Genomic DNA, 27,338 nt, shown 5'->3' with positions numbered 1-27,338 from the left:
CCAAGAAAACATTCTAATGCCTTTTTTTGGTCAGAATCTAAAACAAATAAGTAACAACAAGAACAACAATAACAACAGTAGTAGCACCTGTCACTTACAGAACTTTTCCAAGTACTTTATGTATATTAATGTGTTTAATCCTCACTACAGTCCTATAACATAAGCACTATTATTATTCCTATTTTATAGATGAGCACACTGAGGGACAGAAAGGTTAAATAAGTTGCCCTAGTTAACAGGTATCATCTGTGGTCTTGGTAGCGTGATTCCAGGCAGAATACGCAACTCACTTTGTGGTACAAAGTCAGATTAGCAAGTATTTTAAATACAAATCAGGAGCCAGAAAAATAATTCTCTCTGCAGCTGACGCAGAACTGAAATTTTACCCAGAAAGAATACTGTATGAAAGTCGGGGACCTGAATTCTACTACAGGAGGTCCTGCAGTTTAAAAAGCATTATTAGCCTAATGACAGATTCTCTCTGGGTTTTGATTTAAACATTTGTAAAACAAACAACAGAAGAGCTGGATTGAGATTCATTTATTCAATTAAAGTGCACTGAGCACCTATTAAGCGGAAGGTAACATACATTACTGAGAATCTGTTTTAACTCATCTAAAATTTATATTCCCCATTAAAATATTAGGGCAGGACCTTGCAGCTATTTTAGCTTATATCTGAAAACTTGGCATGCTTTTTAAGGGTGAAGGAAATGAGATTAAACCAAAGAGGTTCAATGACTTGTCCCATAAGGAAATTTAAGGTAAAGTTGGGCAAACCTTCAGCTACTCTAATTTTACCAAAGCTGCCACAAGCAACTTAGTGCATTTTTTTCATTCAACAAAAATTTACTGAACATCCATTACATGTCAGGATTGACAATATAACGGTAGGCAAAATAAGTCACTTTCTCATGGAGTTTACAACACCTGCCAGAAAGGAAGAACTTAGTAAGTGGTTAAATATTTTATTAAAAAATTTCACATGATGGCTTAAGTCATAAAACCACCCTTTAAAACTGATTTTTTTCTCCCCTGTCCCAGATTTCCACAGACACTTTATCCAACAACTTTCCAAGGCTACTTTTGAGAGATGATTCTTTAAAGTCAAACTCAGTGGGATTAAAACTGAAGTACATTAATCACTTTTACTATAATACGTACAAACTATATAAACTGAGTTACAAGTATACAATAACATATTATTCATTAACTTGCATTGGTTTAAGGTATTAAATTAGTTTCTTCAAACACCTACAATTTAATTCCTCTTCCAAATAAATAAGCAGTCACTTTCCAAATTAGTACTTCCCAAATATGTTGGCCACCAGAATCACCTAGAGTAGGGGATTCTTGGATTGAACTTGGATTAAAAACACATTCTGGCCAGGCGCGCTTGCTCACACCTGTAATCCTAGCACTTTGGGAGGCCAAGGCAGGTGGATCACCTGAGGTCAGGAGTTCAAGACCTGGCCAACATGGTGAAGCCTCGTTTCTACTAAAATTAAAAAAAATTGTTGGGCGTGGTGGCATGTGCCTGTAGTCCCAGCTACTTGGGAGGCTGAGGCAGGAGGATCACTTGAACCCGAGAGGCAGAGGTTGCAGGGAGCCACAGTTGCGCCACTGTACTCCAGCCTGGGTGACAAACCAAGACTCTGTCTCAAAAATAAACAAACAAACAAAAATAAAAAAATTTTTAAAAATTCTGAGATTCTACCCTTGAAAACTGTCATTCAGAAGGTAAAAAGTGGACCCCGAGTAATTCTGATGCAGCTGGGGAACCAGGTCACAGTTCATTTTTGCCAGCTGACATTTCCACCTTCTGATTTCAAACATTTTTTCCTTTTAGAACCCATAGAGGCAATTCTGCTTTGGTGTAAAACTTCGGCTCACTTTCTGGTATTAAGTATCCCAGCATATTCGAATGCAGTTTTCTCATAAAGACTCTGCTTAGCAGAACATGGTGGCTCACAACTGAATCCCAGCACTTTGGAAGGCCAAGGCAGATAGATCACTTCAGTCTAGAAGTTTGAGACCAGCCTGAATGACATGGTGAAACCTGATCTCTACTAAAAATACAAAAATTAGCCAGGCATTGTAGCATGCACCTGCAGTCCCAGCTACTCGGGAGGCTGGGGTGGGAAGATCTTGCTTGAGAGCCTGGGAGGCGGAGGCTGCGGTGAGCCAAGATCGTGCCACTGCACTCCAGCCTAGGTGACAGCGTGAGACCTGGTCTCAAGGTGGGGAAAAAAAAGGCTCTGTTCACAAGAATTTATTGATTACACTAAAAGCCCAGAATTCCCACTACACAATATAGTCATGTAACAAAATGGTACTTGTACTCCTAAATCTATGGAAATTTTTTTAAAAAGAATTTATTCACACATGATTTCCTCTGATGTAGGCCCACAGCATTGAGTTCAACTCTTTTTAGTTAAATATTTGATTTAGCACATACATGTATGCATTCAACAAAAATGCATTAAGACATTACTAAGTGTCAACCACTGGTTCCAGGCACTGGGATATATCAGCGATATATGAGGTGAAGCAAAACAAACCTGACCAGGGAATAATACAGATTTCTTTCATATGCACATAAAACATTTACCAAGACAATCATATTCAGGGCCACAAAGCAAATTTAAGAGAGTTAGATCATGAAATAAATTTTCTAACCACAAGGGAATTAAGTTAGAAATCAAGAAGAGAAAGATATTTTGAAAACTCACAAGTACTTGAGACTAAATGATACCTCTAAATAACCCAAGACCCAAAACAAATAAAAAAATTAGGAAGTATTTTGACCTGAATGTAAATACAAACACAATATATCAAAACTTGTACAGGTAAAATAAGTCTTACCAGGATATATACAGTACTGAACACCTATATTAAAAAAGAATAAAGGTGTTACCTCAGCCTCCATCTTAAGAAACTAAGAAGGAAGTAATAAAGATTGGTGTAGAAGTCAATGAAACAGAAAGAAAAAAATAGAGAAAAAAAAATCAATGAAATGACCAGCTAGGTCTTGAAAAGATGAGTAAACTGGATAAATCTCAAGCCAGACTGATTGGGGTAAAAAAGAAAGTGAAAACACAAATTACTAGTATCAGAAACGAGAGAGGCAATATCACTACAGATTCTACAGATATCAACAAGATTTAAATAAAAGAAAATTACGAACACCTTTATGCCAATTAATTTGACAACTGAGATGAAATGGACAAACTCTTTGGAAGATATAAACTACCAAAGTTCTTTCACACACACACAAATTACCTAAATACCTCTATTATAGAAATTTAACTTGTAGCTGAAAACTTTACCCCAAAGAAAACTCCAGGTCCACATGGCTTCATTGGTTAATTCTCCCAAACATTTAAAGAACAAATGAACTCAGTCTACACAAATTCTTCCACTAGATGCCAGTAACATTCCCTTTCTTCTCGTGTGACAATTAAAGGCATATATAGACATTGCCAAATGTTCCTCCTCTAGGACAAAATAAACTTCAGTCAGGAACAAAAACTAGAGAGATTAAAGTTAACTTGTAGGAAATCAATAATAATGCAATAGCAAATAATTTAATTAGAAAATGGGCAAAAGGCACTGACAGACATTTCACCAAAGAGGACAGACAGATATCAAATACACTCAAGAAAGATGTTTGTTATGAACTGGATGCTTGTGTCCCCCCAAAATTCGTAAGTTGAAACTCTAACCCTTAATGAAATGGTACTAGGAGATAGTCTTTGGAAAGTAATTAGGCTTAGATGAGGTCATGAGGCTAGACTCCTTATTAATGGATTAGCGTCCTTCTAAGAGTCCAGAGAATGCTGGCTTCCTTTCTCAAGGAGGTGAGGACACTGTGAGAAGACTGCCATCTCTAAACCATGAAGCAGACCCTCACCAGACACCAAATCTGCTGGTGACTCAGACTTTCCAGTCTCCAAAACTGTGACTGCTGCTTAAGTCAACTACTTTATGGTATTGTGTTATAGCAGCCTAAGATGATTAAGAGAGTTCAAAATCATTAGCCTTTAGGGAAATACACACTAAAGCAACAGTGAGATATCACCACACACCTATCAGAATAGCTAAAATACAAAATAATGACAACACTAAATGCTGGGGAGGATGGAGAGAATCTGGATCAATCATACATTGCTGGTGGGAATATAAAAAGTCACAGCCACTCTAAGAAAATCACTTGGCAGTTTCTTAGAAAACTAAACAGGCAACTAACTATACAACCCCAAGCTTCCTGGCATTTAATGCCAGAGAAAAGAAAACTTTTAATCACACAAAAATTGGTACACAAATGTTTGCAGCATTTTATCCACAAGAGCCCCAAACAGGAAACAATCAGATGTCCTTCAACAGGTGAGTGGTTAAACAAACTGTGGTATAACCATATCATGAAATACTGCTTAGTAATAAAAAGGAATGAGCTATTGATACATACAAAACCCAGATGAATCCCCAAATAATTATGCTGAGTGAAAAAAAGTTAGTTCCAAAAGGTAATATGATTCAATTGATACTACATTCTTGAAATATAAATTCCTGAAATAATACTACATGGTCCCATTTATATTACATTCTTGAAATGACAAAACTATAGAAGTGGATTTTGGCTGTAAATGGACAACTCCAGATATTCTTGTGGTGAAAGAAATGTTTTGTATCTTGACTGTAATGATGTCAATATCCTGGTTGTGATATTGTACTAGAGCTTGGCAAGATGTTTCTACTGGGAAAAACTGGATAAAGTACACATAGGATCTCTTTGTATAATTTCTTTCTTTTTTTTTTTTTTCCAGCTTTTTTATCTTTCACTTTTAATGCCCCTGTTAGCCCTAGGAGCTAATCAAAGGGGAGTTTTCTTTTTTATTATTATTATTATTATTATATTTTAAGTTCTTGGGTACATGTGCACAACGTGCAGGTTTGTTACATATGTATACATGTGCCATGTTGGTGTGCTGCACCCATTAACTCGTCATTTACTTTAGGTATACCTCCTAATGCTATCCCTCCCCCCTGTCCCTTCCCCACAATAGGCCCTGGAGAGTGATGTTTCCCTTCCTGTGTCCAAGTGATCTCATTGTTCAATTCCCACCTATGAGTGAGAACATGTGGTATTTGGTTTTCTGTTCTTGCGATACTTTGCTGAGAATGATGGTTTCCAGCTGCATCCATGTCCCTACAAAAGACATGAACTGATCCTTTTTCATGGCTGCATAGTATTCCATGGTGTATATGTGCCACATTTTCTTAATCCACTCTGTCACTGATGGACATTTGGGTTGATTCCAAGTCTTTGCTATTGTAAATAGTGCCACAATAAACATACGTGTGCATGTGTCTTTATAGGAGCATGACTTATAATCCTTTGGGTATATCCCCAGTAATTGGATGGCTGGGTCAAAGGTATTTCTAGTTTGAGATCCTTGAGGAATCACCACACTGTTTTCCACAATGGTTGAACTAGTTAACAGTTCCACCAACAGTGTAAAAGTGTTCCTATTTCTCCACATCCTCTCCAGCACCTGTTGTTTCCTGACTTTTTAATGATTGTCATTCTAACTGGTGTGAGATGGTATCTCATTGTGGTTTTGATATGCATGTCTCTGATGGCAAGTGATGATGAGCATTTTTTCATGTGTCTGTAGGCTGTATGCATGTCTTTTTTTGAGAAATGTCTGTTCATATCCTTTGCCCACTTTTTGATGGTGTTGTTTGTTTTTTTCTTGTAAATTTGTTTGAGTTCTTTGTAGGTTCTGGATATTAGCCCTTTGTCAGATGAGTAGATTGCAAACATTTTCTCCCATTCTGTAGGTTGCCTGTTCACTCTGATGGTAGTTTCTTTTGCTGTGCAGAAGCTCTTTAGTTTAATGAGATTCCATTTGTCAATTTTGGCTTTTGTTGCCGTTGCTTTTGGTGTTTTAGACATGAAGTCCTTGCCCATGCCTATGTCCTGAATGGTATTACCTAGGTTTTCTTCTAGGGTTTTTATGGTTTTAGGTCTAACATTTAAGTCTCTAATCCATCTTGAATTAATTTTTGTATAAGGAGTAAGGAAAGGATCCAGTTTCAGCTTTCTACTTACGGCTAGCCAATTTTCCCAGCACTTGTATTATTTCTTAAAATACATGTAAATCTAGAATTAGCTCAAAATGTAAAGTTGAATTTCAATATTACCATTTGCAAGAATGAAATACTTGGGAATAAGCTGGATAAAAGGTGTGTAATACTTGTATACTACACATCCAAAGAATCCCAGTTGAAATTGAGAAGCTGATGCTAAAATTCATATGGAAATGCAAAGAATCTAAAATAGCCAAGATAACTGAAAAAGAACAAGACGACAAACTTACACTCTCTGACTGTAAGACTTATGATAAAGCAACAGTAATGAAGATAGTGTGATACTCTGTAAAGATAGACAAACAAATCACTGGAACAGAGTCTGAAAATAGATGGACACATATACAGTAAATTACCTTTCAACAGAAGTGAAAAAGGCAATTTAGAAGAGAAACGACAGTCTGTTTAACATGTAGTGCTGGAATGACTGGGTATAAATATGCTTAAAAAAAAGACAAAATAATTTCAATCTAACCTTGAACATAACACAATTTAACTCCAAGTGGATCACAGACCTAAATGTGAAAGCTAAAATTATAAACAATCCAATGAAAACATAAGAGGAAATCTTTAAAATCCTTAGTGAAAGTTTTTTTTATATACAACATGAAAAGCAACTCTTGTGAATTAAATACATCTTGTATTTATCTACCTCTTTCCATCTCTACTATCACCACTGTAATCTAAACTACCATCATTTTTTGCCCAGACTATTTGTTTCTATTCTCTCCTGCTTTTACTCCTGCTTCCTCCCACATTTTTAGAAAAGTGACTGATTTTTTTTTTGAGACAGTCTTGCTCTGTTGCCTAGGCTGGAGTGCAGTGGCTTGATCTCGGCTCACTTCAACCTCCGCCTCCCTGGTTCAAGCGATTCTCATGCCTCAGCCTCCCGAGTAGCTGGGATTACAGGCATGCATCACCACGCCCGACTAATTTTTGTATTTTTGTAGAGATGGGGTTTCACCATGTTGCCCAGGCTGGTCTTGAACTCCTGGATTCAAGTGATCCACCTGCCTCGGCCTCCCAAAATGCTGGGATTACAGGCGTGAGCCGCTGTGCCCAACCAAGAGTGATCTTTTCAAGCATGTACCTGATTATATCATTTCCCTGCTTAAAATACTCTTTAATAGATGCCGGCATCCTTGGGATAACATGGCCTTCAAAGGCCTTGCATGGTCTACTCCCTGTCTAGTTCTCCGTTCATCCTGCACTATTCATTCCCCTTGCTGATGCTGCTGCAGCCATACTAGACGACTTGTTCCTCTAATGTGCTAAATTCCTCTAATATGGTAACCATGGCTGTCCTCTGAGCATAAAGTGCCCCTCCTCCCTCCTTCCCTGTCCTACTGGCTAACCCATTCTCACCTTTTAGATCTCTCTAAATTAGGGGACTAATACTAGCAAGAACTAATTTATATTCTATGACTCCCAATATAAATTTACATCGCAAGACCTTTACACTTGCTGTTTTTTCTGCTAGGGAAAGTCTTTCCCCATATCTTTATCCAGTTCATTCCTTGACACCATTTAGTAAATTACTTAAACATCACCTTCATAGAAAGAAATCTAGTGATGACTTAAAATGCCATCTTTCTGGCACTCTTATCTTCCTTTCTTATATCTGAAGACTCTTATTTTGCTTTCTTATCAAATCTGAAATTATATTGTTTATTTACTTTTTGTAATCTTTCTAACTCTCTAGAATATAAACTCCCCAAGGGCAGGACTTGGTCGTGCTTACTACTCTATCCACATTTCCTAGCACATAGTAAGACACTAGAAATCTTTAGCACAAATTTAGGGTGGCAGGGCGAGACTCCATCTCAAACAAACAAACAAAAAAAAGTTAGAGTAATAGTCTCTGCTTTGGCAGTCCAGGAGGGATCCTCACATGGGAAGAGTCACTCGAGTGAGATCTCAAGTGAGATCTCACTTGAGTTAGGTCAGCCACTCCCCCAGTCCTCCAGGGGTACCCCCACACCTGGCAGGGCTCCTGTTCCACACTCAGGTCCTTATTCCCCAAGGGACCTTGACAATCCTCAGGGGTTCTGCCACCATCAGGCAGCCCATGGGGCAGGGGGGTGAAGCACATGGGCTTAAGTTCCAGTCCTGGCTGACACTTAACTCATGGGGTGACTTTGGGCAAACTACCTAAATCCTTTGTATCTGTTTCCTCCTCTCTATGATGGAGATGTGTAGGAATAGATGCACTATGAGGGTTATTCTAGATAAAAGGCCTATAGGTGCAGCCATAAAGGAATGGAAGAGAAGGCATGTAAAGGGAACTGTAAATATTGGAGAAAGACCACTAAACAGGGTTCATGTGAGGAAGTGCTCAGAGTATTTCACCTGCTCAAGATGTCCCTCAACTATTTCTTGTCTCAGTTCTACCAGACCAGTAAGATACAGGCTCAAAAGTCACTTCCTTCACAAATCCTTTCCTTTCTCTCAAATTTCACACCACTTTCCATATACCACAGTTTCTTATGGTAATTTACTCTCTATATCATATTTTATGGTTATTTGATTGCTATGAATATACCATTTCCCCTACAAGCCTTTATATTGCTTGTAGTCCAAAGAGCAAAAATAAACCAAAACATAGAAAGGTAAGTAATTATTTCTTAGATTTGATGGTGGTGGTGGTGGAAGTAAGATATGTACTCAGGTTTTAAATGATCATTAGAAAATCAAAGAAAGAGGTGAGGACCTATTTAAAAATTTTGTATTAGATGAAGAAACTATGGATGAAAATTTTCTCCTTTTGGGGAGCAGACCTTTCCACTCAATATTCTCCTCCTCCTCCTCCTTATTCTTCCTCCTTCTTCTTCCTACTCTTCCTCTTCTTCCTCTTCCTCATCTTCCTCCTCCTTCTTCCTCCTCTTCCTTTTCTTCTTCTTCCTCCTCCTCCTCCTTCTCCTTCTTAAGATGGGGTCTCACTCTGTCGGCCAGGCTAGAGTGCAATGGTGCAAACATGGCTCACTGCAGTCCTGACCTCTTGGGCTCAAGCAGTCCTCTAGCCTCAGCCTCCCAAGAAGCTGGAACTACAGGAGTGAGCCACCACACTTAGCTAAGTTTTAAGAAGAAATTTGTAGAGACAGGGTCTGACTACGTTTCCTAAGGTGGGGTCAAAATCCTAGGCACAAGCAATCCTCCCACCTTGGCCTTCCAAAGTGCTGGGATTGCAGGCGTAAGCCACTGCACCTGGCCTGACTCAGTACGTTTAGGTTTTTCTTCCTTATCCCAAATTTTTAATTATTTTTAATCACTTATTAAAACCTTTATTATAATCTTCTTGCATGCATTCATTCCTTTACATATTTTGAAATTAGAACTACATGCATTATAGGAGTTAACTATCATATAGATTCACACTGATAGAAATTTATTGTAAAAACGCTACACTGAGTTGGAGCATTTTAAATATTTTATATCTAGAATGTTCCTTTAAGACTTAGCATGTAATTTTAATAAAGTGAATAGACATAACAATTTCATCCTTTATTTTTCCTCATAAATTTTCCCACTAAGCCCTCTAAAGAACTTTCAGTTATTAATAGGCGAAGCATAAAATTATCCCTTTGTTTTAAATGCTTCTGTGTATATTTTGCTTCTTTTTACAGCTCAAAGATTATTCATTACCGCAAACTACAAGAGCTCACTTAGGGAGGGGACTAATACTAGCAAGAACTAGAATACACTGATGTCAAAAATGCCAGTTCTTCCAAAATGCACATTTAGCATGGAATAGACACTACAGATAAGATTTAGTTGTAAATGAAATCATCTGAAAGGAGAATCTATATAACAAACTAATATTCTTTTAATATAAACCAACTATTTTTACATGAAACAAAGTAGAATATAACGAAGTAAAGTGATTTAGATGCAATAACTGCTTTAAAATATTTCATATATACCAGTTGGAAATTAACTATGGTCTCACCATACATGTCATTATTTTGGAGTCTTGCCACTTGTCACTTTCCATTTATAACTTAATAGAATAATTTTTATGCAATATTCACAGTTTTAACTATTACAGCCCAAAATGGAATAAGATGACAGAAAGTAGCCTTCATAAAATCATTTACTAGCAATTCTGATTTTCCTAATGACACCCCTTTAGCAATCCATATTTTTGAAAATGCATGTATGTATTTTTTCAAGCAACATCTTTGTAATACAAAAAGAAAAATAAACATTTTAAAGAATAGCGATTTTCAAACTGCAAGGTAATTCCATCACAATTACAAAAGACCTACAGAGGTATCCTGGACTATTTTTACTCTTCCCCTCCTATGTTCTGACATTTTGGAAAGTTATTTTTTTCTTTCCTTTTTCCTCCCCTCATAGATACTCCCCTTAGGCACTAGTGCATCAACAATCCTCCCACATTCAAAGTCAGCTACATCTGTTGCTCTTTTTAATTGTTGAAAAATTCATGCCTTAATCGTATTTATTCATGCATAGGCCATCCTGAATTCAACAAATGGAGAAGCCAATGGCAAAGCACACTCTTGAACATGACTTAAAAAATGTTCTTGTAGAACATGTAACTAACATGCTCACACTGTCTCCGAAATACTTGATTTATCATGAAGGCCTCTAATCTGGAAGTTGTGTGTTATAAATATTATAACCACATTTTCTAAAAATTATAATAATGCTCTTGATTCTTGGTAGTAGACTGCTGAATTTTCTTTTCTGTTTTCCTTTTTTTCTTTTTTGAGACAGGGTCTTACTCTGTCACTCAGGCTGGAGTGCAGTGGCGCGATCACAGCTCACTGCAGCCTCAACCTCCTGGGCTCAAAAAATCTTCCTACCTCAGCCTCCCAAGCAGCCAGGACATCAGGAATCACTGCCATATCCTGCTAATTTCCATAATTTTTGTAGAGATGGGGTTTTTCCATGTTGCCCAAGCTGGTCTTGAACTCCTGGACTCAAATGATCCGTCTACCTTGGTCTTTGAAAGTGCTGGGATTATAGGTGTGTGAGCCACTGTGCTCACCTTTCTTTTTTCTTTTCTTTTTTTTTGACTAAGTGTTAAACGTTCATATTCACAAGTGAGAATTAACTCAGAGGATCTATTCTAACCCTATCATCATCATTAGATTTTGGCAAATGCAGCTCCCTTTTGTTTCCTCTATAAAATAGCATCTCCAACTTTTTAAATTATCCACTTCTATCAAATGAAGCTAAATTATTGTATTCAACTTTTTAAAAAGTTCCCAATTCCAAAAAAACAGCAAAATAGATGGGTTGCGTTGAACCTGAAACTCTTTTGAACAGACACTGAACTACGGCTATAACATACTATGCCACTGGCCTTTTTCTCTATGCTAAATATAGCTCAAATCTATAATTTGTTGCTATTCATATATATCTGACCCAAACTAGCAGACATTAATAGGAAGATTAAAGTAAGAACTAAAATAAACTTAACTAAAGAAAGATTTATGAGGTGAAGATAATTATTTTTAATAGGCTCATAACTCATCATGACTAAAATATGGGAACACTTACTCACACATCTTATGTCCAAGTTAAAAAAGACACCTGCCAACTTAAGATGAACCAAGCTCAATTAGTTTCAAGCAATCAAGGAAAAGGCCATTGTTCCTATGACTTAATAAAGGAAAATAAATACTTTCTATAAAATACAGTGTTGTTGACTTTAAATGAGCTTTATAGTATAAGGCAAAACTGAATATAAGACTTTTAAAGAAATCACTTGGCTACTTACCATATAAACTCCAACAACTGCTAAGAACAACTTGCTACTGCTTCATAATAAAAAATAATCTAATACATAAGATATACTTTCCAAGAAGATATTTTAGTGCATAGTTTAAGTTGACAGCAAAATATGAGTATAAATATAAACAAACTGATAACGTCATTTGCCATCAATCTCACCAATATATTTTACCATAATTTCTCAAATCTTGATAGACAAAACTTAAGATAAAACTCAGAGAAAGAATATATATATATTTTAAAAACCCACAAAAACGCTTCCCCCCACCTTTTTTTTTTTTTTTTTTTTTTTTTAAGACAGGGTCTCACTCTGTCTCCCAGGCTGGAATGCAGTAGTGTAATCACAGCTCACTGCAGCCTCAATCTCCTGATCTCAAGTGATCCTCCTACTTCAGCCACCTGAGTAGCTGAGATTACAGGCATGAACCACCACACCCACCTAATTAAAATTGTTTTGTGAAGATGGGGTCTCACCATGTTGCCCAGACTGGTCTTGAAATCCTGGGGTTAAGCAATCCTGTGTCCCCCATTACCCTAGCCTCCCAAAGAGCTGGGATTAAAGATGTGAGCCACCATGCCTGGCCATTTCCCCATTTTTAAGTAAGGTAACCTCCCAGTTTTCAAAAAAGCCTGTGTACATCATTTTCATTCACTAAATTACACTTTCTCAATGATGTAATTTCAGGGTAAATATTTAGCTTTCATTTTTTTAGTTTCCTTATATTGGAAGTGACTAATGAGACCATGATACCTGTGTTTCCCCAAGCTTGGGTCTAGTAGTTAATGCACCGCAGAACCCTTAAATGTACTAGCAAAGTTTACTATTGAACACAGGTTTCCAAATCCTATTTTTGTAAATAGAAGACTCATTTTTGCAAGTTATTACTCAGTAATTCCATTCTAAAATTTGTGTTTGCCTGAAATGTAGCACTTAAATATGATACAATGAATGGCCTAACCTTTATTTGTAAAGTGGAGACAACAGTACCCACTCCACCTACTTCATGATTCTGTACAGACAATAAAATAAACTGTGCACATTTCAGTGTTTTAGAGACTATGGAGAATCTTATAAATGTAAGAAATTGCTATGGTGCATAGGGAACTTCTGCCAACTGGTTAACAGACCCAAATAAATCAAGGTAGAATGTCCTATATCAAAGATTTTCATGATTCAGCAGTTAGGAACCACCATCATCTTTGAAACTTTCAGATGGCCTCAGTGTTGAACTCCAGTATGTATGCATGAAATACATTTGTGACAGAACAAATGCCAGGTGCTCTTTGTCCAAGTCTGATGTAAACTCCTGTCACCTGCTTCAGACCCAGAGTCTCCAAGTCCACACCTAAAAATTTCTGGCAAGAGTGTATACTTTCATATTATCCCTGAGTGAGAGCCTACACACAGCAAAACTGAATGGAAAAATTCCTTATTCTCAATAAAGGGACAGGAAGGAACACAGGAGATAGTAAAAATTACAAAATGTGTGCTGCCCATTTCTCTATTAAAATGTATCTTGTATCTTGAGACACTTGAAGTCAGCTGTATTTTCTCCACATGGGCCTTAACAATATCCCTTATCTGCAGATGTCACTGTTCTACTCCAAGGCTCAGTCCCCCATGGCCTTGTTCTCAACGTTGTCCTGAATTTAGGGAAGACCACTTCAGCTCCTGAGTTCATGAATGAAACATCTCTGTGAAGGCCACAATTAATGAATTTTCTCCTAAACCTCAACAAGCCAGCACCTTCTGATTATTCTGAGTTGAGGTATTTTTGAAGGTTTAAGGGCCATTTTCTTATGGTTTGCATTTTTCTTTCTTATTAATTGCCTATTTCACAAAATGTAATGAACACTTCACCAGCCCCTTGAAAAGGCAAGACCAATCGCATGTTAATTCTGCCACCTGCATGTAGGTGCATATTTCACATGGAAGAGGGGAAAAAAAGAATGGAAGTAGAAGCAAAAACTCAGTCTATCTAAAACCAAATTCATTTTTTTTTGAGACGGAGTTTCCTTTATTACCCAGGCTGGAGTGCAATGGCGCGATCTCGGCTCACTGCAACCTCCACCTCCCAGGTTCAAGCGATTCTCCTGCCTCAGTCTTCCCAAGTAGCTGGGATTATAGACATGCGCCACCAACACCGGCTAATTTTGTATTTTTAGTAGAGATGGGGTTTCTCTGTGTGGGTTAGGATGGTCTTGAACTCCTGACCTCAGGTGATCCGCCCACCTTGGCCTCCCAAAGTGCTGGGATGACAGGCAGGAGCCACCGTGCCCAGCCCAAATTCATTTTTTTAAAACACAAACTTATTCTTATATTCTCATTCTCTATTAAAGGCCGAGCCAGAATGACTGTCTTGGTCTCCTCTCCTATCCTCTTTTCTCCCCTCTTCCTTCTCTCTCTTTTCCTCCTCCTTCTTTACCTTTCATCTATCCATCCATCCAACAATTATTTATTGAGTACCCATTACATACTAAGCACCAATGCTAGGCTCTGAGGATATAGAAATAAAGAAGACCAAAGTACACAGGTATGGTAATAGTGATTAGAGAAAGGGGGTGGTTTATATAGGGTAGTCAGGGAAGGCTTCTTTAATGAGGTAGCATTTGAGAAGAGATCTGAATGACATGAGGGAATGAGTAGTTAGAAAATTGTGGAAATAATATTTCTCTGCTTTAGAGGTATGCCAAGTTTAAAATTTTTATTTACTTGTTGTGAAAGACAATATATACACCAAGATATGCACAAAACAAAACCATTTTTCTGCTCTTGGTTAACTCTTTCAAGAGAGCTCACTGCTCACCCCTCGGGTTTTCTGTTATTAAAAGACAAACAATAACTGTGCCCGACAATTCAATTGAAATCTATATTTTATGCAGTGTATCTTACTGTTTTGCAGTAGAAAGATCTCCCGAGAATTTTTGGAACTAGAAGTCTTGCTGGAATGATTTTTAATATTAATATTAAATTATCAATATTTATTATATATAAATATATAATAATATTAACTATTAATATATATTACTATTACATTAAAAAATTAATATTAATGTTTTAAAATCAGATTATGCCACTCTCCCCAGTCAGAACCCACCAATGGCTTCCCATAACCTGCAGAATAAAATTCCTATGACCTTTGAGGCCCTAAGTGACCTGGTCATCTCCTCTCTCTCCAAACTTGTTTCCTTCCGCTCACTGCCTTTTTTATTCCCTTAGTATTCTGGTCCTCATGTTCAGTCATTCTAGCCTCAGGACCTTTATATTTATTTTTCACTCTGTAAAATTCAGCTCTTTAGAGAAACTAGCCACACTTTAAGTGATCAACAGTCACATGTAGCTTGTGGATACTACATTAATGCAGATACAGAATATTTCCACCATCACATAAAGATCTATTTGAATTAGGATAGGTAGTTTATAGAAAAAAGGAGAAAAAAATGGCTCTTAAGTCTTCTTCCTGAGCAACTGCATAAAAGGCAATGCCATTTTCTAGGAGGTAGGAAAAACAGGGGAAACAGCAAGTTTGGAAGGAAAATACATTTCAATTTTGCAGCAAGAGAAATGTTGAGAAGAAGTTTGGAAGAAAAATAAGTTCAATTTTGTACCAAGAGAAATGCTGAGTAGGCAGAGCTCAGGAAAAAGTTGGAGCTAGAGATACAAATTTGAAATACATAACTAAATAGATAGTATTTTTTAAGTCATAGAATTAGATCTGATTGCAAATGGTACAACCCCTTTGGAAGGCCTTTTGACAATGACTATCAAAATTACAGTCATTTATACTTTGACTCACTTCAGGAAATTTATTCAACATATATGAAATAATAAATGTACAAGGTTATTCATTGCAGCATTGCTCATAATAACAAAGGACTGAAAATACCATGTATGAGTAACTGGCTAAATAAATTATAGCACATCCACATACTGGAATAGAGATGTAAACAGAATAAGGAAGCTCTCCATATACCAAATTGAAAAGATTTCTAGGATAACTGTTAAATGAGAAGAGCAAAATTAAGGAGGCAGAACAGTGTTTATAGGATGTTACCTTTGGGGTAAGAAAGGGAATAATATGAAAAAACATTTGGATTTGCTTGTATGCATGTAAAAACTACTAGAAGAATACACAAGGAGCTAATAGTAGTGGTTATGGTTAGGAAGCAGTGTGGAAAGGGGTGAAATGTGGTAAATGGTACAGGAGTAGAAGGAAGATTTTCCCATGTATATCTTTTTGTTATTTTCATTTTTGGATCATATTAATGTTATCTAGCTAAAACAATTCTACTAAAAATTTATAAAGGAAAAAGTAATCAGCTACATTAAATGTTGCTGAAGGGATCAATAACATAAAGACTAAAATTAAGCACTGGACTTGGCAAGATGTGAGTGACTTTAATCACAGTGGTTTCAAAGGACAGAGATAGAAAAGCCTGTTTGGAGTAGACTGAAGGAACTAGAGATGAGGAGTATAGACAACTTTTTCAGTACGGGGGCAGAGAAACAGGGAAGTAGATGAAGGCATCTGTGGAGTCTAGAAGGGTTTTTTGTTTGTTTGTTTGTTTGTTTTTTTAAGATGCGCTATATTATATTTGTAAGCTAACTGAAGTGGTCAGGTACAGAATAAGACACTGATGCAAGAAGCAGAGAGGTAAAATCAGGATCAAAGCCCTGAGTAGACCACAGAGATGGATCTTATACACAAATTGATGTATGAGTCCTTAGATAAAAGTAGGGACAGTTCATTTGTTAAAACAAAATGTAAGGTAGAATATGAAGTTACAAATCACGTTGCCTTTCCCTCAACGAATACATACATACACTAACTTAACTGGCTTTCCACCACACATTAGTTAATGTCATAATTGTTACAATGGTCCATAAGACCCTTTACATCCCAGGCAGTGCCCACATTCCCTGACTTGTATAACATCACTGTCCCCTTGCTCACTCCTTTCCAGTTAAATGGCCTTTTTTCAATTCTTTAAACATGACAAGTTATTACTTGCTTCAAGGACTTCATACATGTTGCCTGGAATTCTTCTCCCCTACTGTTTTCTCCTTATTATCTCTTAAAGGATCTAATATCATTGTATTTATAGTACCCTGTTCTTTTCCTCCAATTCATTTATCATGATTTTTATGTATATTATTTGTGGGTTCACTTTGTAGTATCTCCAGAAAGTTAGAAACAGTGTCTATCATATCCAGTGTCTATTATTTCCATTGCCTGGCACACTGGGTATTCAATAAATATATGTATTTTTAAATTGCAGTAGAAAACACCTAACGTTAAATTTACTAATTTAACCATTGTTAAGCATATAGTTCAGTACTCAATAAATATTTTTTGAATTTGAATAAGTGGAATGAGCAATCCAACCAGCTGCCCCAAAGCTAGAAACTTCTGAATCATCCCTGACTCTTACTCTTTTTTCCTCCCTCAGACCCTATTCTTTAGCCTTGTCTCTTCTAACTAAACAATTTTGTTTACTCTTTCTTCCATCTTCACTGCACTGCTCAACAGCTCAGAACCTCATGATTTCTGGCCATGGATATTATAAAAGCTACCTATCTATATCCTGTCTTCATTTTCTTCACTTTCTATCACATACTGTCTTCTGACATACTGAAATCTGATCATGTGTTTTTCCTTTATCAAATAGTATCCAGTGGTATACAAAGTTGATCCTGGAAACCAACTGAGTGAGCTCCAGTTCTGTTTTACAAGTGTGGACCCAAGACCTATCAAAGGAAGTCACTGGGGCCCCAGGTTAAAATGCCAAAGGTATCAGTAAACAGCAGAAGCTGAAGACAGGGAAGGCAATAGAAATAAGGCAAAGAAGATAGGAATGTTAAGACAAACTGCTCTGAAAGTGCTATGCATTATTATAGGAGGGCTCTGTTGCTCAGGGTATTCTCTCCTGCAGCAATGATGATGATGATGATGATGATGATGATGATGATGATGATGATGATAGAATTTACATACAGCAAAATGCATCCATTCAGTGTGCAGTTCTGCAAGTTTTGACAAATGCATAGACTTGTATAACCTTCACCACACTGGATATAGCACTAGTCTTTTACTTCCCAAAACTCCTCTGTATACCTCCCTACCCCTGGGCCAGCAGTAGTTATCTGTACCTATAATTCTACCTTTTCTGGAATGCCATGTAAGTAGAATCATACCAAATGTAGCCTTCTGAATAATGCATTTGAGATTCATCTATATAGTTTTCAAATACATAGCTGCATCAGCTACTGCAGCCCTGCCTGCAGCATTCTCTCTTTCTTTCCTTCCTTCTCCCCTCCCCTCCCCTTCCTTCTTTCTTTCTTTTCCTTTCTTCTTTTCCTTTCTTTTCCTTTTCCTTTCTTTCTCTCTCTTTCTCTCTTTCTTTCTTTCTTTTTCTCTTTCTGTTTTTGCTAGGGTCTTGCTGTCAGCCAGACCACAGTGCGGTGGTGCAATCATAGGTATACAGAGGAGTTTCGGGAAGTAAAAGAATAGTGCTATATCCAGTGTGGTGAAGGTTATACAAGTGTATGCAATTTTTTTCTGCTTAATTTTTGAATTAGTTTATTTCTCACTTAAACAAAATCAGTTAACATTACCATTAATAAACATTTCTTAGGAATATATTTCCCCTTGTCTTGGAAAATTCTAAAGTAAGTAATCTCATTTTAGTAAGATAAATAATTTATTTGTAATTGATGTTCAAAGCAATGTTAAGAGTAGTAATGAGCACTACTGAACTGGTGTAGCATTCCACCTGACTCGTGTTACTAACCCACTGCCAAATGAGAATAACTCTTGAAGAGATTTCAGATTCTACTTTACAGCACTTTAACATCTCACACCCTTTAAAAAAACCTTATGAGAACATTCACACGAGAGTATTTTTTTATAATAAAAATACTTAGGTTACTAATGATATATGATAGAAAGTTTACTCATGACACAAAGAAAATGTTGTTTTGAACTACATAATATGTGTATGTATACTTAACTTTTTAAAAAGCATTTGGCAAGCCATATATTGTTCATTTATCTTTGCCTTCTTGACATTTTAGGAATTAGGGTAACACTACTTGGATGCCTCCTTCAGAATAAGTAAAAGCTTAATTTCAAATTCAGATAAAAATAACATTTCTTTTGAAAAATATCTTTTGGAAATGTCTATTAATATCTTTTTATTGCTAATGTTTATCAAAGCGAAGTCTGTTGCTCATGGAAATAATGAAGTAAACATATGTTTGAATTCTTATTTTTGAAATAAAAAAGAATACTAGTAATCACTTTGGTTATGTGTACTCTGAAGTCTCAAGTTTCAAATATAATTAACATAGAACTGGTAATAGTTTGCATGTGATATATTAAATTGTATTAAGTAAATATTTTGGAGTAATTTTTTCTTTCCAAAAAATTAGAGGAGCTCTATTAGAAACACTATTGGGGGTGGGAGGGAGCAAATACATAATTTTTATACTAAGATATTTTTAGTCAATTATAAATTTGTGAGAATAGCATGGGTTGCAATGAGGATCACACCTGCTGTAGAAGGTAAAGTTTTGCTATGTAAAATTAAAAGTATTAGCAAGTTTTAAAGAAATATATAATAAGAATAACACATGATCAAATTTTTTCACATCTGTGTGAAAATCATAAGTGCACATTACATATATATTTAGTTCATTCAAGTCAAGCCAAATGACAACCTCTACTTAATAACTGAAGCTGTGAATATATTAAAGAATAAATTGTTTTTCAATTAAAATTAAAAAGAAAACCTGTTATTTATGCTAATCAATTAGATGAACCTTTTCTGTTTTGCTTCCTTGTGAAGATTTACCAGAAGAAGTTTTATGTGAATGGTCTTCACAAAAAACTAAAAACCAAAAAACATTCACCTAGCTACAGTATAATCTAAAAAGGTATTTAAGAAGAGTTACACAGAAAAACACTAAACAATTTCATTTCAATAACATGTGGTGGTGGTGGAAAAATAGCTTCAGTATTTTTATCCAAATGATTATGTCACTCTATTAATCTCTAAGAATTTGGAAATTATGATGTAAATGCAGATAAACATAATTATGATGTAAATGCAGGTAAAAAATTACCTTGAATTCACAAGGCATTTTAGGTATAAGAATGGTCCCAAACTGAATTTAGCACTAGAAACATATTTTACTATAAAATACTACTACAAAACCTACCAGTTAAAGTCATATACTTTATAAGTTTACTTTCCCAAAGAATTATTAATTTACTCACAATGTATTTTCAATTATTGGCTTTGCTTTTCAATAAGATCATTATTAGAGAGGTTTATCCAGCTTTAAAAGTCTTCTTTCTGCAGCACTCTGCTGAATGCTGATTATTGGAAGTTTAAAAAAAAAATTAAGCTTCCTGGGCCATAAACTTAAAACCTAGTGAAACAGTCTCGCTATATGCAAGTCTGCGAAGAGGATGCTAACACACCTTTAATGATAATAGTGCTAATGGAGCCAATATATAGTATATATATAAATCCTTAGATTACAACTCTTAATCTAGGTATTGAAGCATTTACATGTCCCACAGTAGTCTCTCTGTACATAAGCTAGTTAAAGATAACTATTAACAATAAAAGTACGTCCTAAACTCTTGCTTAAATGTCATGGATACAGACAGTAAAAGGAATATTAAGGTATTTTACAATATCCAGTTGCTCCATTAACTCAATTGTGCTATGATTGTTTTTGAGACTCTTCTCCAAGTTCAAACACGAAAGGCTTGCTCTTCAAGCCTTTCAAGTTGGGACTTAAATCAAAAAACAGTGCCAAGCAAAAAGTTTAAGTAAAACATAAAGCCTTCATAGAAATGATTACAGGAGTTCAAGTTGACTGTAGTATCTTCTTTGTCAACATGTCAAGTAGTAAAACTAAAACTTTTCATTGAATTTACAGTTTATATTCTGTTATAATTTCTTCTTGAAACATAGATTATTTGAAATATATATTAATTTTAAATATACAGACTTTTTTTTTTTTAAGATGGAGTCTCGCTTTGTCACCCAAGCTGGAGTGCAATAGTGTGATCTCAGTTCACTGCAACCTCCGCCTCCCGGGTTCATATGATTCTCCTGCCTCAGTCTCCCAAGTGGCTGGGATTACAGATGCACGCCTCCACGCCCAGCTAATTTTTGTATTTTTAGTAGAGACGGGGTTTCACCATGTTGGCCAGGCTGGTCTCAGACTCCTGATCTCGTGACATACCCTCCTTGGCCTCCCAAAGTGCTGGGATTACAGGCGTGAGCTGCCGCACCCAGCCCAGGCTTCTTATAGTTACTGTTTTGTTATTGACTTCTAGATTAATTGCACTATAGGCAGAGAACATAAATTAAACCCTCTGAAATTTGTTGAAAACATGCTATAGTTTGACTTCCTCTCTTCCTTATTTGGATGCCCCTTATTTCTTTCTCTTGCCTGATTGCCCTGACCAGGACTTCAAATACTGTGTGAGAGAGAGGAAGTCACACTATCCTTGTATGCAGATGACATAATCCAGTATCTAGAGAACACCCCAGTCTTGGCCCAAAAGTTTCTTTAGCTAATAAATAACTTCAGCTAAATCTCAGAATAGAAAATCAATGTGCAAAAATCACTAGCATTCCTATACATCAAAAACAGTCGAGCTGACAGCGAAATCAGGAACGAACTCCCATTCACAATCACCACAAAAAGAATAAAATACCTAGGAATAAGCTAACTAGGGAAGTGAAAGATCTCTACAAGGAGAACTACAAAACACTGCTCAAAGAAATCAGAGATGATACAAACAAATGGAAAAACATTCCATGCTCATGGGTTGGAAGAACTAATATTGTTAAAATGGCCATATTGCCCAAAGCAATTTATAGATAAAATGCTATTCCTGTCAAACTACCAATGACATTCTTCACAGAACTAGAAAAAACTATTTTAAAATTCATACGGGGCTGGGCATGGTGGCTCATGCCTGTAATCCCAGCACTTTGAGAGGCCAAAGTGGGCAGATCACTAGGTCAGGAGATCGAGACCCAGTCTCTACTAAAAATACAAAAATTAGCTGGGCGTGGTGGCACGTGCCTGTAGTCCCAGCTACTCAGGAGGCTGAGGCAGGAGAATCACTTGAACCCAGGGGCAGAGGTTGCAGTGAGCCGAAATTGTGCCACGGCACTCCAGCCTGGGCGACAGAGTGAGATTCCATTTCAAAAAATAAAAATATGGAATCAAAAAAGAGCCTAGCCTGAATAACCAAGGCAATCCTAAGCAAAAAGAACAAAGCTAGAGGCATCATGCTACCCAACTTCAAACTATACTACAGGGCTACAGTAACCAAAACAGCATGGTACTGGTACAAAAATAGACACAAAACAGACAAAAATAGACACAAAATAAGTACAAAAACAAGTACAGAAATAGACCAACAGAACAAAAATAGAGGACCCAGAAATGAGGCTACATCCTTATCTGATCTTTGACAAAGCTGACAAAAACAAGCAATGGAGAAAGGATTCCCTATTCAATAAATGATGCTGTGATAACTGGCTAGCGATATGCAGAAAATGGAAACTAGATCCCTTCTTTCTACCATATAAAAAATTAACTGAAGATAGATTAAAGACTTAAATGTAAAACCCAAAACTATAAAAGCCCTGGAAAAGAATCTAGGCAATACCATTCAGGACATAGGCATGGGCCAAGATTTCAAGATGAAGACACCAAAAGTAATTGCAACAAAAGCAAACATTGACAAATGGGATTTAATTAAACTGAAGAGCTTCTGCACAGCAAAAGAAACTATCAACAGAGTAAACAGACAACCTACAGAATGGGAGAAAATTTTTGCAAACTATACATCTGACAAAGGTCTAATATCCAGCATCCATAAGGAATTTAAACAAATTTACAAACAAAACAAAACAAACAAAAACACCAAACAACCCGATTAAAAAGTGGGCAAAGCAGCTACTAACTAGGGATGCTGAGGCAGGAGAATGGCTTGAACCTGGGAGGCAGAAGTTGCAGTGAGCTGAGATTGCTCCACTGCACTCCAGCCTGGGCAACAGAGCAAGACTCTCTCTCTCAAAAAAAAAGAGGCACCTACTGCCAAAATTTATGAAGATACTCTTCGGTTTGTGTAAGTGCCAAGTTTGTACTTGCATGCCTCCAGGAGTTAGTGGCTCCTTAAATTTTCCACCATAATTGCCTCTCTTGCCTCACCACAGTCCTAACTCCACTGTGCATTTTTTGTTTGTTTTTCTTAAAGTGAAATTTATCAGTACAGACAGTTTGGAAGACTTCTGTCATAGTTTGTGTGAATCTATTCAAATACTCCAGATATAATCCCCTTCCTTTTTCATGTAGTAAAGGTGAGCTAACCAGTGCTTCCTTCACATTTATCATCAGTAATATACCCTAAAGTAGCCCTGTCAATATACAGCAATAGCACTCCATTTGCCATTTATTACTGCTTAGTCTTTATACAGCATTTAGCAAATAGGCCAAATTTGTGAGCCATTCTTTATTGTTAAAGTACACAAATAAGTTATTTACTTTATTCAGGTTTCAAAGGCCTGTGAGTTACTGCCGCTGCACATTTGTCTGTCAGATATGCCCCATCTGTGTACCATGGCTGGGACTAGTGTGAGTCAAGGGGATGCCCAGAGTGCAAGATTCGGGAGCCATTCACTTTTAGGGTGGTGCAGATGCAGAGCTCACACTTGTTCCAACCTAAGAGAATGTGCCTCCTTAAATTTTGTGCCTTATAAATTTCTCTTGCCTCACCCTAGTCCAGGCCATCAAGTGCACATATCCAAATATGTTTTAGAAATGACACCATATGTGCTAAGGGAGGGGAAAAAGGAATGTTTCTCAACTTCCTCACCAGTAATTCTATGTTCTGAAAATTAACATGTCTTTTCAGACATCATAATATAAATGTAGAGCAATGACCTTGAAGAAAAAAACTATTCAACTCTGACAGCCTGGGTTTTTGTGTGTGTGTTTGCACTGTAATGTACCTAAACTTCTTTATGGCCAATTATAAAATATTCTGATTTTCCCTCAAAATTTGCTATCATCTATCTATCTAGCTAGTTAGCTAGGTATCAGTCAATCAATTATTTGATGGGATCTTGCTGTGTCTCTAAGGCCGGAGTGCAGTGGCTCACCACAACCTCCGCTCCTGGGCTCAAGCGATCCTTCCACCTCAGCCTCTTACAGTGCTGGGATCACAGGAATGAGTCACCTTGCTTGGCTTAATTGGTTTAAATGTTATTTTTAAAAGACTCTTTCAAGTAATCAGGTTTTCTCATAAGAGAGACACCAAGATTTAGGCTCATTTATATTTCCAATCACATTTTAAATAAGTATTAAGGCACAGCCTGCTAACTGACCCCTAAAATCCATTCTACCCTTCTATAGTAATAGAACTCTTGATTTTCAGCTGTAACACAACTGCCCAGAAAAATGACTCATTTTCTAGCCTCCCTAGGTGGAAGTTGGTATGGCTATTTTTGTCCCTTCCTTCTTGTTGACTAGAATGGGGACAATGTTGGGCCATGAAGTATAAATCTAGGCTGAGAATGGTAGAATACTAATCTATTATAGATCTATTATAGATTACTATTATATTACTATAATAGGATCCCCGATGACTGTGAGACTACTGTATCAGCACTGGACCTTCAATATTTGTAAAGAAAGAAAGAAATTTATCTTTTAATCTAAGCTGACATGAGGATTTCTATTGCCCACAGAAAATCCTAATTCCAACTAAAATTCTATTAACCAGAGACTCTTTTTATTAAAAATATTTTTTAAATTAATAGTTGTTATAGGGTCAACATACATATATTGTAAAATGGTAATTGAGTCAATGTAATTTGCTCTTAGCCATTAGCTAAAGTCAGACACACTGAAGGAAGGGTAGCTTTGTACAGGAGAGGTAGGAAATTTCAGAATATAAACTGTTTTGCAGGGGAAAAAGCAAGCCTAACTAAATCATCATTAAAAAGGTAAAAGCAGATTGAAGGTATTCCAGAGAGAGAAGTAGATACACTGAGGTTGATTCCCATTTGTTCCTGAGGCCCAGCTTGTATTCTTTGCTTAGGGTTTGGCAAAATATCTTCATGTCTTTATAACTTTATCCTTTCTGTTTAAGTAAGAAAATTCAAATACATGTCTTGTTTCTATCACTCATAACTAAAAAAAAAATACTAACCAATAGAACAGCTAATATATATAGGAGCATACCATTTATTCCGTAGTATTGAGGAACAGGGTATGACAGTAAGTAAAAAATTTACAGGTAAAATAAGATTACCTTTTGTTTTTCCTAGCTGTCACCGAACATTCTTAGCATTTTAAATTTTCTTTTAAAAACTGTGTGTTTATTATTTTACTAAATTACATTTGATTCTCATTCTTTTTATAATATTCCTTGAAAGGTTTGACATTTTCAATTTACATATGATAGGAAATTAACATATTGATTGTGTGTTTACTGTTTTTTCAGCAAGAATGGCCCTTAGACACCATTCTGCACAGTTTTACACAGAAATCGAGGTAAACAACTTTCTAGAAGGAAGCCATTATGTGCAAAAGCTGAAAAGGGTGCTTGCTTTGTGGTTTGAATTTGCTCCTGGGAGTAAGTCATCAGTAAGACTGCTGAGTTACTTTGAGTTTACCCTGAGTTTTCCACAGTTTCTGTAGTCTACTCAAGTTCGAAAACATCCAAGTGAAAACCTTCAGTCTTAATTAGAACTTTCTAGAAAGAAGCAACAATATGAGTGAAGACTTCAGTTATTTAGCTGAGCCATAAGATATATAAATAGGGTTTCCATTTTCAGAGAGGGAGCAAGTAGACAGTAGTATTGCTGTCAATCACTGGAGCTCTGCCACTCAAGATCTTTGAGGGAGCCCTTCTCCACTTGACCAGGCTCACTTCATCATGGAATGTACCGTGGGGCTCTTTTCTATGCAATCACAAAACTGTAAGTTTATTTCAATTTTTTATTGTCAATAATGGGCTGTTTATATTATGATTTTTATGGAACTAGATCATATAGTATTTAATAGCATACTTTAGCAGATGTATCTGGGAACAATTTCATTTATGTTCCTAAATTTTTCCTAATAACTTAAATTGCATATTGTATTAAGTGCATGAATTTCATCTAGTAGCTTGCATATTCATTAATTTATATTCATAGTCAGTAAAAGATGGTCAGTCATCACTGGAACTAACTTATTTTACTGGATAGTTGCATGTTTAATGTCAGTTTACATTGATCTTTTCTCTTAAGCTTTTTTGTTTTTTATATACACAGATGTGAGCAACACTTTTATACACACAGAATAACATTTTAAATACATACTATATTCTGTTAGGCACTTTTTTTTTACTTAATAATGTATCAGCAGTCTATTATTAATTTTTTTTATTAGGTTACCGTGTTTCACTCTGCCATACAGGCTGGAGTGCAGTGACACATTATGGCTCACTTCAGCCTCTACTTCCCAGGCTCTAGTGATCCTCCCACCTTAGCCTCCCAAGTAAGTGGGAATACGGGCATGAGCCACGACGCCCAGCTAATGTTTTTATTTTAATTTTTGTAGAAACAGGGTCTCACTATATTGCCCAAGCTGGTCTCTAATTCCTGGGCTCAAGCAATCCTCCTGCCTCAGCCTCCCAAACTGCTGATATTACAAGCATGAGCCACTGTGCCTGGCCAGCAGTCTATTATTACTATTATTTTAAGAGATGGGATCTCAATCTCTGGGCTCAAGCAATCTTCCAGCCTCAATATGAGTAGCTGGGACTATAGATGGCTAGTCTTTTTTAGCATTAATTTTTCAGTTGGGTTTCACCAGGTATCTTATCCAAACTACCAGGTGTCTTATCCAAACTAACTTTCAGATCAACAAAAGGTTACTGTGGATATGACTGTGTCTCTAATGTCTATGTCTGAGCATAATGAGGCATTTTCCAAGAGAAGCACGGTGCTAAACTGCTCAGTCTTTCCCATAAACATCATTTACTCCACAATGTGTCTGCAATGAAACATTACCTTCAAAATAATGTAAAAATAGCTATTCACATAGCTAACACATACTTTGCTATAAGAAAACTTAATCACCATATAAGTTCTATGGAAAACCGTATTTAGAGTTCCAACTTTGAACCAGAAATACCTCTCTCTAGAGACAGCATGACACAGTAAGAAAAGCATGGGTTTTGCACATAATGAACCTGAATTTTAATCCTGTGTCACTACTCACTTTTATCATTTTGAGCAAAATACTTATTCAAGGTTCAGTTTCTCATATGTAAAACAGAGATAATGGTATAGATTTGTACATATGTGTGTGTGTGTATATGTATATGTGTGTGT

At 36.4% G+C, this 27,338-nt stretch overlaps 1 protein-coding gene across 23 annotated transcripts in view; it reads right to left on the bottom strand.

Moving 5' to 3' along the window:
• The window catches only part of LOC105465127 (EH domain binding protein 1), a 406,349-nt gene that overhangs the window by 134,197 nt on the left and 244,814 nt on the right, over positions 1 to 27,338 (bottom strand). The gene's annotated exons all lie outside the window — the stretch shown is intronic.

The sequence above is a fragment of the Macaca nemestrina genome, chromosome 13, assembly GCF_043159975.1.
Source record: "Macaca nemestrina isolate mMacNem1 chromosome 13, mMacNem.hap1, whole genome shotgun sequence".
NCBI lineage: Eukaryota > Metazoa > Chordata > Mammalia > Primates > Cercopithecidae > Macaca > Macaca nemestrina.
The sequence above is the reverse complement of the archived record's forward strand: the minus strand, read 5'-3'. Positions and strand labels throughout refer to the sequence as shown.